Source organism: Nomascus leucogenys, chromosome 7b (assembly GCF_006542625.1).
Source record: "Nomascus leucogenys isolate Asia chromosome 7b, Asia_NLE_v1, whole genome shotgun sequence".
Lineage (NCBI taxonomy): Eukaryota > Metazoa > Chordata > Mammalia > Primates > Hylobatidae > Nomascus > Nomascus leucogenys.
Window position 1 is genome coordinate 108,490,688 of NC_044387.1, and position 15,921 is coordinate 108,506,608.

Genomic DNA, 15,921 nt, shown 5'->3' on the forward strand with positions numbered 1-15,921 from the left:
TTTTCTCTATAACTGGTATTAACACTCTTTAAAAATGAAAACAGATTTTAATATTAAAATATTCAGTATACTTCTAAAGCCAGATATATATATTTTTTTTGAGACAGAGTTTCACTCCTGTTGCCCAGGCTAGAGTGCAATGGCACCATCTCAGCTCACTGAAACCTCCGCCTCGTGGGTTCAAGTGATTCTCTTGCTTCATCCTCCCAAGTAACTGGGATTACAGGCGCCCGCCACCATGCCCAGCTAATTTTTTGTATTTTCAGTAGAGATGGAGTTTCATCATGTTGGCCAGGCTGGTCTCGAACTCCTTAGCTCAGGTAATTCACCCACCTCAGCCTCCCAAAGTAGTGGGATTACAGGCATGAGCCACTGTGCCTGGCCAGATATTCTTTACATTTTGAATTAGTGGCCAGGCATAGTAGCACTTGCCTGTAGTCCCAGCTACTTAGGAGTGAGGTGGAGGTGGGAGGATCACTTGAGCCCAGGAGTTCTAGGCTGCAGGGAGCCATGACTTGTGCCACTGCACTCTAGCCTAAGTGACAGAGCAAAACCCTGTCTCTAAAATAAAATAAAATAAAAATTCTGAATTAGTGACTGTTTTCTGTAAAATTTGTAGCTACAACGCCAGGCGAACCAGAAGTCCCATGTATAAGGTTTTAATGATTTAACACTGGCCATTTTCTTTTCTTTTCTGTTTTTTTTTTTTTTTTTTTTTTTTTTTTGAGACAGAGTCTCACTCTGTCGCCCAGGCTGGAGTGCAGTGGCGGGATCTCAGCTCACTGCAAGCTCCGCCTCCCGGGTTCAAGTGATTCTCCTGCCTCAGCCTCCTGAGTAGCTGTGATTACAGGCACGCGCCATCATGCCCAGCTAATTTTTGTATTTTTAGTAGAGACGGGGTTTCACCATATTGGTCAAGCTGGTCTTGAACTCCTGACCTTGTGATCTGCCCACCTTGTCCTCCCAAAGTGCTGGGATTATAGGCATAAGCCATCACACCCGGCCAACACTGGCCATTTTCTAATAGAGATTCTGAAAAAGGAAAGATGTAAGACTCTGTCTATAGACTCTGTACACAGACTCTGTATATAAGTATCAGCCTATGTTGGGAGTGCCATTCTAAGGAATGATTACCAATTCTGAAATTCAGAAAAGTATCTATGCAAACATAACAATTGAGGCCGGGCACAGTGCCTCATGCCTGTAATCCCGCACTTTGGGAGGCCAAGCAGGGGGGATCACTTGAGGTCAGGAGTTTGAGACCAGCCTGGCCAACATGGTGAAACCCCATCTATACTAAAAATACAAAAATTAGCCAGGTGTGGTGGTAGATGCCTATAATTCCACTTACTTAAGAGGCTGAGGCAAGAGAATTGCTTGAACCTGGGAGGCAGAGGTTGCAATGAGCTGAGATCGTGCCACTGCACTCCAGCCTTGTGACAGGGTAAGACTCTGCCTCAAAAAAAAAAAAAAAAAAAAAAAAAAAAGGAAAGAAAGAAAAACCAATTGAAAAGAGAAAAAGAAAACTATTCATTAAAGGAGTTTTTTTGTTTTTTTGTTTTTTAACAATCTCACAGTGGGGAGGATTTGTCCAAACATAATGCAAAATTCAAAAACTACAGAAGATTTGACTACTTGGCAAAGACCACAAGAAGAAAATCAAAACAAACAGCTGAGAGAAATCTGCAACTGACATCATAGACAAAGGACTAACTTCCTTAATCTATAAATACTGTCTGTAAACCAAGAAAACTAGACAATGCAAGTATACACAAGTTATCAATACAAGCTGGGTGCAGTGGCTCATGCCTGTAGTCCCTGCACTTTGGGAGGCAGTGATGGGGGGATCACTTGAGCCAATGAGTTTGAGACCAGCTTGGGGTGCATAGTGAGATCCCATCTCTACAAAAAAAAAAAAAGAAGAAAAGAAAAGAAAAAAAGATATATAGGCTGGGCACGGTGGCTCACTCCTGTAATTCCAGCACATTGGGAGACCGAAGTGGACGGATCACCTGAGGTCTGGGGTTCAAGATCAGCCTGGCTAACATGGCAAAACCTCATCTCCACTAAAAATACAAAAATTAGCCAGGTGTGTCGGCGGGTGCCTGTAGTCCCAGCTACCCGGGAGGCTGAGACAGAAGAATCACTTGAACTCGGGAGGTGGAAGTTGCAGTGAGCCGAGATGGTGCCACTGCACTCTAGCCTTGGAGACAGCGTGAGACTCCATCTCAAAAAAAAAAAAAAAAAAGAGATATATCAATACAAAATAGTAGTTATTTCAGGGACGAAGGGAGAGAAAAGCAATCAGGGAGAAGCCCACAGAAAGTTTCTAAGATACTATTAATATCCTATTCTTTGTTGTATAAACTAGGTGACGGGTACAGATGTGTTTTATTATTCTTAAGTCTCTTTGTGTGAACATGCATATGTGTGTATATACACATACATTTACACACACTAATACACACGCATATATTCTGTATGTAGAGTAAAAAAACAATTAAATGCATTTAAGTTTTGATTACACCATGGGCCGGAGAAAAGGGGAAGAGAGACTTGCAAGTAAAAATGTATGTGAGCATTTCTGTGGAGAACTATGACATCTGTAAAAATTCCAATGCACATATTTTTTGATCCAGTATTTCTACCTCCAGGAAATTCACTCCACATATATAACTGAACATGTATTATATGAAATTACATTATACAAAGCTATTTATTGTAACATCATGTGTTTTAGTGAAAATTTGAAAACAAATTATTGACAGGGAGCCTAATATATAAAACACACTACTGTGCTTTTGAATACACATGCAGCTGTAGCCACACACACACACACACACACACACACACACACACACACAGAGTCTTTAGATAGAATTTCATGATATCGGCCGGTGGCAGTGGCTCACGCCTGTAATTCCCCCACTTTGGGAGGCTGAGGCAGGCGGATCACCTGAGGCTGGGAGTTCAAGATCAGCCTGGCTAACAAGGTGAAACCCCGACTCTACTAAAAATACAAAATTAGCCAGGCGTGGTGGCGCATGCTTGTAATTCCAGCCACCTGGGAGGCTGAGGCAGGAGAATTGCTTGAACCCAGGAGACAGGTTGCGTGAGCTGAGATTGCGCCACTGCACTCCAACCTGGGTGAAAACGAGACTTTTTCTAAAAAAAAAAAATTTCATAATATATTATTTGGGGAAAAATATATAGACAAGTATGACATAATTGGTTTATTAAAAAGAAATATGTACATTCAAACTCTCTGTAGAGGGATATCTGATGGAGAGATACAGAAAGTGTACTATCTATTCAAGAAACAAGTTTTAAAAACAAGTTTCTACATAGCCTTGTAATTTAATGATTATACCAAATTAACTGCATCTTGTGATTATACATAGAAAGATTTCAGTCACATAAATTAAAACTTTAACAGAGGAAAGGGAATTACAAAAAAATTCTCTATCAAATTAATTGTACTTGTATTGGGGTAATGAAACTCAGAGGCGCAGTTTATATTTCTCCATTTTTATAATGAAAGTTCACAGATTTGTAACACGAACACTTAGTGTGTTTCACAAGCTATAATAGAGAGTTGTCCTGACAATATTTGAAGGAAAATAACGTTAGTTCCTTCCTCCTGTATAGGAAAAATATTCAGTTGCTCTTCCAGGTCATTCAACAAAGACCTTTTCTTTCTTTTTTCTTTTTTTGAGACCGAGTTTCGTTCTTGTTGCCCAGGCTGGAGTGTAATGGTGCGATCTCGGCTCACTGCAACCTCCGCCTCCCTAGTGCAAGCGATTCTCTTGCCTCAGCCTCCTGAGTAGCTGGGATTACAGGCATGTGGCACCATGCCTGGCTAATTTTGAATTTTTAGTAGAGTCGGGGTTTCACTATGTTAGCCAGGCTGGTCTTGAACTCAACCTCAGGTGATCCGCCCACCTCGGTCTCCCAAAGTTCTGGGATTACAGGTGTGAGCCACCGTGCCCGGCCATGACCTTTTTTTTTAACCTCGGCTTTTTATTTTGAAAAAAGCCAAATCTCAGTAAAGTTGAAAAGGAATTCTAATGACCATCTCTACATATGTCCATGGTTTGCAAAATTGGGCTTATCACTTTCTGGCTGTTTTCAGACACACATACACATTCAGGCTCTTGTTTTGATTTGACAAACTCAGATAACTCTGTGTAGTCCTCAGTCCTCCTCACAGTATTCTCAGACGGCAGTGTTACAGAGCAGCCAGGGTCAGCTGTGAACTAAAAGAACTGTTCTAACTCCTCCCTGACCCTCAGGAGGAAAGCCGTTCACTGGAGAGCTGTATATCCATTCTGGTCTACCACAGAAGGCCGGGGACAGAACTGGATGGTTCTAGTAAGCTGAGGAGGTATCTTTCCGTTGATTCACCAATATGTTCTGAATTGGGACTCTGGTACCTAGGAACACATATTCCAATGGTAGAAGATCATTCTTTTATATGATGTGACCGGGTACAGGAAGATGTAACTCATGGCTAGGAATTTTCTGTGTAAACCTATGCATCAGAGAAAAAGAAGAAATCAGATACATACCTTTCACTGAGGGATTATCAATCAGTCTCTAGGCCTCGAATTCCTTACTAAGATTATTTAGAACATCGTCAAACTCCTGTTGAAAATGAAATAAATATCTTCTGCAAAGTTTATTTATTTTTTATTTTATTATTTTTTTTTTGAGACAGAGTCTCGCTCTGTCGCCAGGCTGGAGGGCAATGGCGCGATCTCGGCTCACGGCAACCTCTGCCTCCCGGGTTCAAGCTACTCTCCTGCCTCAGCCTCCCAAGTAGCTGGGGTTACCTGCTCAATGCTGTTGTAACAAAGGGGTAACATCCCCAGGGAGCTGAAGACTGATGGGAAGAGCAGGCAGGCACACTCGGCACAGAGGCACAGACAAACCCTTGGTATCATGAGTGGTGCAAGGTCAGAGATAATCAGGCCTGTACATGCTGTCTTTCCACATGAGATTTGTATTGATGCTATTTAAATCATAAAAGCCACCCGCTCCATGGACTTCCCAAGGAGGCAGTTCTCCTTAGTACTTCCTGGTCACTCAGTGGTCAGAGCTGCGGGCACACAGGCTCAAGCCACTCCACATGTCAGTCAATATTGCAAACTATACATCATAATATACCTGATTAATATATAAATGTTGGCCGGGCACAGTGGCTCACACCTGTAATCCCAGCACTTTGGGAGGCTGAAGCGTCCTGGCTAACACGGTGAAACCCCGTCTTTACTAAAAATACAAAAAATGAGCCAGGCGTGGTGGCTCACGCCTGTAGTCCCAGCTACTCGGGAGGCTGAGGCAGGAGAATGGCGTGAACCCGGGAGGTGAACCTTGCAGTGAGCCAAGATTGCGCCACTGCACTCCAGCCTGGGCAACAGCGCGAGACTCCATCTCAAAAAAACAAAACAAAACAAAATCTACAACAAACAAAGTAGCATTTAACACCAAGAGAAAGGGGATAGGAAAGAGGGTTAATGAACCAGTCCCAAACAATCTCCTGGTCTGGCCCAGGTGGCCCATCAGTCTTGCAAGGAGGAGTCTTTGATGTGGGCAGAGCCTTTGGTGGTGGATTCTGGGTGCCAATTACCAGTGACAGCAAGATGGAGTCTGTTAAGATGGCTGTTTCAAGCTGATGAAGTCCTGCTGTTTGATAGCCACAGAGTCCTTTGGTGAGGACTGATTGTGGAGGAGTGTGCCTGGTGATGCCCTTATCTGGCTGGATGCACTCTTTGTTGATCAGGTGAAACATTTGGCCCCTGTTGGCAAAGTGCTTTGTGAAATGTAAGATGGAGTCTTTTGTTAAGATGGAATTACTTATGTCAAGGGTGTTGTATACACTTGACAAGGCCAGATGACATTCCCAATTTGTTTTTATAAATAGTAGGGAAACTTCGCTGGAGGAGGAGGGTCACACAGAGCAAGAGCAGAGGGCTTGTTGCATCTTCCATTCCAGATGCTACTGAGAACGTGCAAATCAGTGTCACGATGGATCCCAAAGCTTTTGTTTCAAACTGAGCCACGGACACTTTATAGTGCCTAACTTACTATTCAAAAAGACTCATACACACAGTTTTGTTTGTAATATTTCCACTCATAGAAATTCCATAGGCTTTGGTACAGGAAGTGTCGGCGGAACACGTCTTTACCCTGGGGGTAAAAAGCAGAGTCTTCCCTCACAGTTAATGCTCTCAATCTTCTGAATCTGCGTGTCTGGTAGACCTTGTGTCCCCAGGGGATAAATCGAAGTATTTTAAAAGTATTAAAAATCAGTTTACAGCCATGCATTGTTTTATAATGGGGCCATATGCTGAGAAATGCATCATTAGGCAGTTTTGCATTGTGTGAAAATCATAGAGTGTACTTACACAAACAGATGGTGTAGCCTCCTAACACACCTAGATTACATGGTACAGCCTATTGCTCCTAGGTACAAACCTGTCCAGCATATGACTGTACTGAAAATGTAGGCTGAAAATTTTATTTTACATATGTAGGCAGTTGTAACACATTGTAAATATTTGTGTTTCTAAATCTGGAAAAAGCACAGTAAAAATACAGTATCATAATCTTATGGGACCACCGTCTTATATGTCCGCAGTTGACTGGAGCCGTCATTAGGCAGCATATGACTGTAGTCCATTAATTTTAAGTATTCAAAACAATGTCCATCCATTCACAATTCAAACAATTGCTCACAATTTTTTACAGCTATTAATCAGGCAAACCATTAGCCTAGGAAGCCAAATGTGTAGTTAGACACCAGTTTAGGGAAACATTTGAGTACTGGAGGACGAAATCTCTCACTAAACAACCAGTGGCTGATTACCGGCCTCTGGACCATGCCCAGTTGGAACAGCTCCATGTCATTCTTTTTTACTTTCTCTTTTTTTAAAGTTTTGTTGTTACAAGAACAATTTTCTATATTAGACTGTTTTCACTTTATTAAGTTCATCATAAGTATGCCAACTTCTGCAAACTTGGAACAATTGGAATAATCTATTGATTTCTTTTCACCAAATTTTCACTTTATTTGCCCAGAATTCAAGCTTGTCTGTTAATTTCCCAGGTCTTCAATGACTTGTCTCTTATTGACTAGCATCTCCTCATTTTCCTTGTTCAATTACTAAGGTTTCCCCTATTATATTACTTTTGTTTGGCCTTTCTCTGGAAGTATATAGATTTTCTCCTGAGAGCCAAAAATCTTCATAACACCTTAGTCAATATACCTTTTAAAAAAATCCCTTATATTGGCTGGTTGCAGTGGCTCATGCCTGTAATCTCAGCACTTTGGGTAGCCAAGGTGGGCAGTTCACCTGAGGTCAGGAGCTGGAGACCAGCCTGGCCAACAAGGTGAAACCCCGTCTCTCCTAAAAATACAAAAATTAGCTGGGTATGGTGGCGGGCACCTATAATCCCAGCTACTCGGGAGGCTGAGGCAGGAGAATTGCTTGAACCTGGGAGGTAGAGGTTGCAGTGAGCCAAGATCACACCACTGCACTCCAGCCTGGGCAACAAGAGTGAGACTCTGTCTCCAAAAAAAAAAAAAAAAAATCCCTTATAATTGTCATTGAAATAATCTGACATTCCTAGTAACCTCTGACACTGAAATTTTCTTCGTTTTTAATAGAAACACAATTCATCATTTATCCATTATCCATTGTCTTGAATTTAATTTAATTTCATCAAAATAATACATATATTTTAGTACCAAAGATCAAAAAGTGCTTGAAGGTTTATAATTTAAAAAAAAATCAATCGTCTCTCCTCCCCCATTCCTGCTACCTAGATACAGTCATGTCCAACTCTCAGTTCTTACAGAATATGCACAATATTCCCTCATCTTTCATTTAAGTTAAGGAATATCACGTATATTCTAAAAGAAACAGAATGAGGCATTCTATTTCTATTTCCTTAGAAATAGAAATTGGAAATAGAAACATAAATGGGAAATAGAGGTAGAAATTGGAAAGACTGGCCAGTTGCGGTGACTCACACCTGTAATCCCAGCACTTTGGGAAGCCAAGGTGGAGGACTACTTGAGTCCAGAAGTTCGAGACCAGCCTGGGCAACATAGCAAGACCCCATCTCTACAAAAAGGTAAACAATTAGCTGGGCGTGGCGGCACACGCCTGTAGTCCCAGCTACTCGGGAAGCTGTGGTGGAAGAATCCCTTGAGTCCGGGAATTCAAGGCTGCAGGATGAGCAGAATGACTGTGCCACTGCACTCCAGCCTGGGCGACAGGGTGAGATCCTGTCGAAAGAAAAGAAAAAAAAAAAAGAAAAGAGAAAGAAGGATTATCTTTTATTACCTTTTACTTGCTACAGGTAACTTCCCCGCCACACCATTCCAATATATTCAAAGCAACATTTTATTAAACCATCAACAACTTTGTTTTTTATGGAGTTAACAGTTATCTCTATATGTTTAGTTTTTTTTTGTCCTAGTGTACCAAACACAAATTCATCCCTTATACTGTCCTATGGAGCTAGAAAGCTTTTCTTGACATAGCCAAACGGCTATGAAATAATCGGTTCTACTTATTTTTTCCTTCAAGGTACCCTTCTGTGAATCTTCCACCTTTCGCTCTAAGGAGGGCCAGCTGATGTGGTCGTCCTGGGGATGTTCCCATTCACCGTCGCTTTGGTAATTCCTTCCCCTCTTTTCTTTCCTGTACTCAGGAGACATCCTTGGCAAAACTTAATGGTTGCTGGGTCGTGATGAACAACTATTACAGGCACACTAGAGACGCCGTTTCGTTAAGTAGCTATCAGTTTGACAAAACAAACAACAAAAACAAACAAGAGCTAATTTGTAGAGAGAGTTTTTTAGATAAAATTGTCCTGTAAAACTTCAAAATCAAGCCGCCTCGTCTGTTCATTAATGCTGAGATCTTTGTTTTGTTCCTTCGGGTGAGGCAGATGCCCGACATACAGGGATTGTTTAATAAACACCTTCTGGGTTTCTTGTTCATTCGTTTAACCCCCTTGCCATCATGGGGTTTCCATTCCAGACAGGAAATTAAATTCATAACATTAAATCAGGTCATGATTAATGCTACAAAGAACATAATGTAGGGTAAGAGGTAAGAGAATGAGTGGGGATTGCAGAGAATGTTCAGGGAGGGCGCTCTCTGTGGAGGACAGATCGAGAAAGGCCTGTGTGGTGGCAGCCAGCTGGAGGCCAGCACTGCGGTCCGGACGAAAGATCACAGCCTCAGCTAGTGTGGTCAAACGGAGGATGGCGAGTGTTTGCTGAGGGACATATATGGATGGTAGAGCCGACAGTCATTGCTGATAGATTGAACACAGAATGGCAGCAAAATAAAGGATGGCTCCAAAGTCAGTGCTGTCGGAATGAGCCCCTGAAGCTTTTAGAATGCACGGGGTGCCTGCGAGGGTGGCACATTTGGGAATCTAGTTGGCTCTGACCGAAGGTGTGGAGAAACGTGGCAAAGAAGTGGGGAAGAAAGGATGCTGAGGTGGGCTTAGGAGGCCTTTTATTAAAGCCTGGCTGTGTTTATAATTGCAGGCAAGAAGGGAAGCTAATGTAGTAATTCAGAAGGATGAAGAGAACTAAATTGAGGAAATAGGTTTTCATTTTTATCAAGCAATTCATCATTGACTACGACTCCACATTAACTCAGCTCTACCCATAAAGCAAATTAAATTACCCCAAGAAATCAATAAAAACACAGGCAGAGTGGGGAAGACATTCTTGATGAAGTATTTGGGAAGAGATTTTGGGCTGAAGGGGTGAAGCATGTTCCCTACATCACTGTAGACCTAGGAAACGATTTCTATTTCTCCTTTTCCCTCCACACAAGCAATCTAACTCCACAATGAAGATAGGGACAGCACGTTCTCAGGGGAAAGTGACATGGATAGTTCCTGGACTATAGTTCACTCCTATCTGAAGCTCTGAATGTTAACATCCAATGTAGAAACAGCTTTTAGCTTCAGAAATTCCACAGGCCAAAGAACAATGATAACCATTAAGAAGACTGCAACAGGAGCATTTACCTGCACTCTCTTTCCCAAATACAGAGTTCTCTTGTATCTCTGCGTATCTGGAATGACCACATAGTTCTCCTATCTGAAACGAGACACACAAAGCAGGGTAATCTGGCTGACAGAGAGAGTGCTCAGAGGATAAACACAAAGCTCATTAAAACGGTTAGGGAGGGGAAAAAGCTTATTCATGTAGTTTTAATCTATTTTTTTTTCTTTTTTGAGAGGGAGTCTTACTCTGTCGCCCAGGCTGGAGTGCAGTGGCGCGATCTCGGCTCACTGCAAGCTCCGCCTCCCAGATTCACGCCATTCTCCTGCCTCAGGCTCCCAAGTAGCTGAGACTATAGGCGCGCGCCACCATGCCTGGCTAATTTTTTGTATTTTTAGTAGAGACGGGGTTTTACCGTGTCACCCAGGATGGTCTCAATCTCCTGATCTCATGATCCGACCGCCTCGGCCTCCCAGAGTGTTGGGATAACAGGCGTGAGCCACCGCGCCTGGCCAATGTTTGTATTTTTAGTAGAGACGGGGTTTCACCGTATTGGTCAGGCTGGTCTTGAACTCCTGACCTGGTGATCCACCTGCCTTGGCCTCCGAAAATGCTGGCATTACAGGCATGAGCCACCGCGCCTGGCCTGGTTTTAATCTGTTTTTTAATTAAAAATTTTATTTTACATAAATATACTTTTTGAAAATAATTTTAAGTTTCCATCAACGGCTTCCTTTGAGTAATGTGAAACTTACCTCCACATCTTTGCCTGGCCTCGACTTCCCCAACTCTCCCCTCCAGTGAGCCTGTTACCTGGCTGTGAATACTTTTAAAGAGATACAATTTGTGTGGTTGGAAAGAATAAACAGCTGGGCTTTCAAGAGTCTGAATATCACTCTCTGGAGATTTTGAACATATCGGCTCTATTTCTGACTCAGTTAAAAAAAAAAATGTATCTACCACTTAGGGTAGATGAGGTCATCGAAAGCATTCTGAACCTTACCTGGCAGGTAGCAAATGTACGACAAACTTAAATTGCTATTTTGAAAGGAGAAGTAATATTTAAATTCACATCCTTTCTATTTATCATTCTACTACATCCATCTATCGTTACAGAGAATTCCTTCTTCTCATGTGAGGTTAGATTTCCAATCTCATACCTGATTTTTTCCAGGTCAAAAGTCTCATTCTCTTATATATGTTCCAATTTGTTGAGGCATAACTAAAATGCAAACTTACCCATCTTTTGCCGTTACCCATCTACGTGTTTTTTAACTTCCATGTACCATTGATAGTATTTATCACATTCCAGTCAGAAAATCCAAAAAATAAAAGCTTCAAATTCCTTCCTTATTCTCTGTGAATTCTTATCTCCTCTCTCTCCTGTAATTCCTTTGCTTGCTTTGCACAAGATCAAAAAATTAACTGCAGTGAGGTCACTTACCTCTCGTTTCAGCCCTACACAGACTATTTCAAGCTGGCTGCCCTGCCTTTCCACTGAAGACAGAAGGAGCTGGTCCAGATTCCTATGAGCTGTGAGATTTCCTGAGCCTCTCCCACTAATCCTTAACCCAGAAATGAATTAGTCGTTCAGCTATAAAACATCTCACAGGGTGACATCCCTGCACATGTAAGAGCACTTTTCCCAAGTTATAGCTACAGAGCAAAACAGATATTCTACTTTATTGATACATTTGTTGCCCAAGGTACATTTACCATATACAAATATAGAGACATCTTTTCAGTGTAGTGAGATAATCCCAGGCATTCCATAGCACTGGAGGCCCCACTGGCCAAAGGTTTCCTAGGTCTACTTAGCTCAAATATCCAAGTCTTACACTTTTTTTTTTTTTTTAGAAAGGGTTTTGCTCTGTCATCCAGGCTAGAGTGCAGTGACATGATCTCAGCTCACTGCAGCGTCGACCTCCCAGGCTCAAGTGATCCTCCCACCCCAGCCTCCTGAGTATCTGGGACTACAGGTATGTGCCACCATGCCAGGCTAATTTTTGTATTTTTTGTAGAGACAAGATCTCGCCTTGCTGCCCAGGCTGGTCTGGAACTCCTGGACTCAGGCGATCCTCCTGCCTTGGCCTCCCAAAATCCTGAGATTATAGGCGTCAGTCACCATGCCTGGCCACTTATTGCTTCTTTTTTTTTTTTTTTTGAGATGGAATCTCAGTCTGTAGCCCAGGCTGGAGTGCAGTGGCATGATCTTAGCTCACTGCAACCTCCACCTCCCGGGTTCAAGCGATTCTCCTGCCTCAGCCTCCCGAGTAGCTGGGACTACAGGCGTGCACCACCATGCCCAGCTAATTTTTGTATTTTGTAAATAGAGACGGGGTTTCACCATATTGGTCAGGCTGGTCTTAAATTCCTGACCTTGTGATCTGCCTGCCTTGACCTCCCAAAGTGCTGGGATTACAGGTGTGAGCCACTGCGCCCAGCCCACTTACCACTTCTTAAAGCTACTTCCAATTATACTTTGCCCAATTAACAATCTTCCTAATTCAGCTGTTTCATTATAACTAATCCCTAGCACCACCAACACATTTTTACATTTAAACAATAAACCATACACTACACTAGAGCCACTGAACAAACCAGCTGTTGTTTTCTATTTCTTGCTTCTGCCAACTTTGCTGTTTTTCTTGGTTGGATATTGTAATCAACTAAGGAGCTTTGAAAAAAAAATGACGCCTAGTTTTCAACCCCAAAGATTCTGATATAATTCTTGTGGAGATATGGTTTAGATATTAGGATTTATAAAAACTTCTCAGGTCGGCCGGGTGCGGTGGCTCACATCTGTAATCCCAGCACTGTGGAAGGCCAAGGCAGGTGGATCACAAAGTCAGGAGTTCGAGACCAACCTGGCCAAGATGGTGAAACCCCGTCTCTACTAAAAATAAAGGAAATTAGCCAGGCTTGGTGGCAGGCGCCTGTAGTCCCAGCTACTGGGGAGGCTGAGGCAGGAGAATGGCGTAAACCCAGGAGGCGGAGCTTGCAGTGAGCCAAGATCCCGCCGCTGCACTCCAGCCTGGGTGACAGAGTAAGACTCTGTCTCAAAAAAAAAAAAAAAAGAAAGAAAGAAAGAAAAAAGAAACACCTGGGCCGGGCGTGGTGGCTCACGCCTGTAATCCACGCACTATGAGAGGCTGAGGTGGGCGGATCACGAGGTCAGGAGTTTGAGACCAGCCTGGCCACTACGGTGAAACCCCGTCTCTACTAAAAAATACAAAAAACTAGCTGGGCGTGGTAGCAGGCGCCAGTAGTCCCAGCAACTCGGGAGGCTAAGGCAGGAGAATCGCTTAAACCCGGGAGGCAGAGGTTGCAGTGAGCCGAGATTGCACCATTGCACCCCAACCTGGTGACAGAACAAGACTCTGTCTCAAAAAAAAACACTTGGGGTAGAGCAACGTCTCTCAACATTTTTGTTACATCAGATACAAAACTGGTTAAAACTCCGCAGGGCTATAAAATGAAAACCTTTGAGATGATCTTTTTCTACCAGACCCTTCTACAGATTTTTTGGACTTTTTTCCTTAATCACTTCCTCCCTCATGAAATTTTACTGCCACATATGTACTGCATATGTTTATGGACTGGGCTCTTTTGGAGGGCCCTAGCCACAGTAATATATAAGACTTTTTTCACCTCTTGTGAACCAATTTTTACCAGTCGAACTCATGGATTAGAAGTACAGTTGTGTGTGTGTCCCCCCAGTTCCTGAGAAATGCATCCGTAGGCGATGTTGTCCTTGCGCAAATGTCAGTGTACTCACACACACCTGAATGGCACTGCCTGCTGCCCCCCTAGGCTATATGGTGTAGTGTAGCCTGTTGCTCCCCTAGGCTATAGGGTATAGCCTGCTGCCCCACCAGGCTACAAACCTGTACAGCAGATTACTGGACTGCATACTATAACACAATGGTTTTGTGTATCTAAACATAGAAAAGGTATAGTAAAGATACAGTATTGTAATCTTGTGGGACCATCGTCATATATGTGATCTATCATTGACCAAAACACTGTTATGCAACACTTAACTGTATACATTTAGAGGTCACTTCTGAGGATTTGATAGTTTCGGCTGTGGACACGAGGTTCACTTAGAATGAATGAGAAGTGAGATCCCAGGAAGGAACATGAAGTATTTACTGCAAGTTTAAAGGGAAAGATGCATTTGGCACAATGGTGGGAAAATGAGGACGGTGTACGTCCTATAGGTCAAGGGAGAATTTGTTAAGGATAAAGAGAGTAATAGCATTGACTGCTTCTGAGAGCTTGAGTAATATGAAATGGAAGTGGCTGGGCGTGGTGGCTCATGCCTGTAATCCCAGCACTTTGGGAGGCTGAGGCAGGTGGATCACCTGAGGTTGGGAGTTCGAGACCAGCCTGACCAACATGGAGAAACCCCGTCTCTACTAAAAATACAAAATTAGCTGGGCGTGGTGGCGCATGCCTGTAATCTTAGCTACCTGGGAGGCTGAGGCAGGAGAATCACTTGAATCCGAGAGGCAGAGGTTGTGGTGAGCCGAGATCGCACCATTGCACTCCAGCCTGGGAAACAAGAACGAAACTTCATCTCAAAAAAAAAAAGGAATAAAATCAGTTGGATTTAGCAATATGGAAGCGATTAAGACTTGTAGGCAGAAAGAGACAGAAAGAAGATTGGACTGAACACAGGAGGAGATAGCATAAACCAACACACACACCAGAGTGCATTTGGGAGGCCAACACGGGCGTAGTGGCACATGGCTGTAAACCTAGCTACTCAGGAGGCTGAGGCAGGAGAATTGCTTGAACCCAGGAGGTGGAGGTTGCAGTGAGCCAAGATCACGCCACTGCACTCCAGCCTGGGCAACAGAGCTGAGATTCCATCTTAAAAAAAAAAAGCGGGGGATATAGTCACACTTTTTTTTTGGAGACAACATCTTGCTCTGTCGCCCAGGCTGGAGTGCAATGGTGCAATCATAGCTCACTGTAGCCTCAAACTTCTGGGCTCAAGTGATCCTCCCACCTCACTCTTTCCTGTAGCTGGGACCACAGGTGCAAGCCACCATGCCCAGCTAATTTATCTTTTGTAGAGACAGTGTATCCCTGTGTTGCCCAGGCTGGTCCAAAGTCTTGGCCTCAATACTGCCTGGGCCTGCTGAAGTGTTCATATTACAGGAGGAGCCACCACGTCTGGCCTGCATTAGCTTTTTAAAAGTTAACTTTAGAAGGTCCTGATTGAGGAATAGTTTCGATATTGAAAAGAGAAAACGAATCATCTATAGTGGGGTAGGCAAAAAATGTGGCCCCCGTTTTTATAAGTAAAGCTTTATTGGAAGAGTAAAGCCACATGCATTAATTTAAGCACTGTCCTGGCTGGGTATGCACTACAGCAGCAGAGTTAGTTTCAAGAGGGACAGTACAACCAATAAAGTCTAAGATATTAATTACCTAGTTTTTTACAGAAAAAGTTTGCCAAGCCCTGATCTCCAGGTGAGCATTTCCTAAAAGCCCAAAGGAAATTGGAGGAACTACAAGGTAGGAAAAAATTGGTTTATTGCAAGACAGAAGAAAGGAGATGGAGACCATCCTGGCTAACACGGTGAAACCCCATCTCTACTGAAAATACAAAAAATTAGCCAGGCATAGTGGCATGTGCCTGTAATCCCAGCTACTCAGGAGAAGGAGGCAGAAGAATCGCTTGAACCCAGGAGGTGGAGGTTGCAGTGAGCCGACATCGTGCCACTGCACTCCAGCCTGCGTGACAGAGTGAGACTCCATCTCAGAAAAAAAAAAAAAAAAAAAAACGGATGAAAATATATAGAATTATGACTAAAATAATTAATTACTTAGTTATTATTATGATATTCACAAGGTAAGTTCAATATATT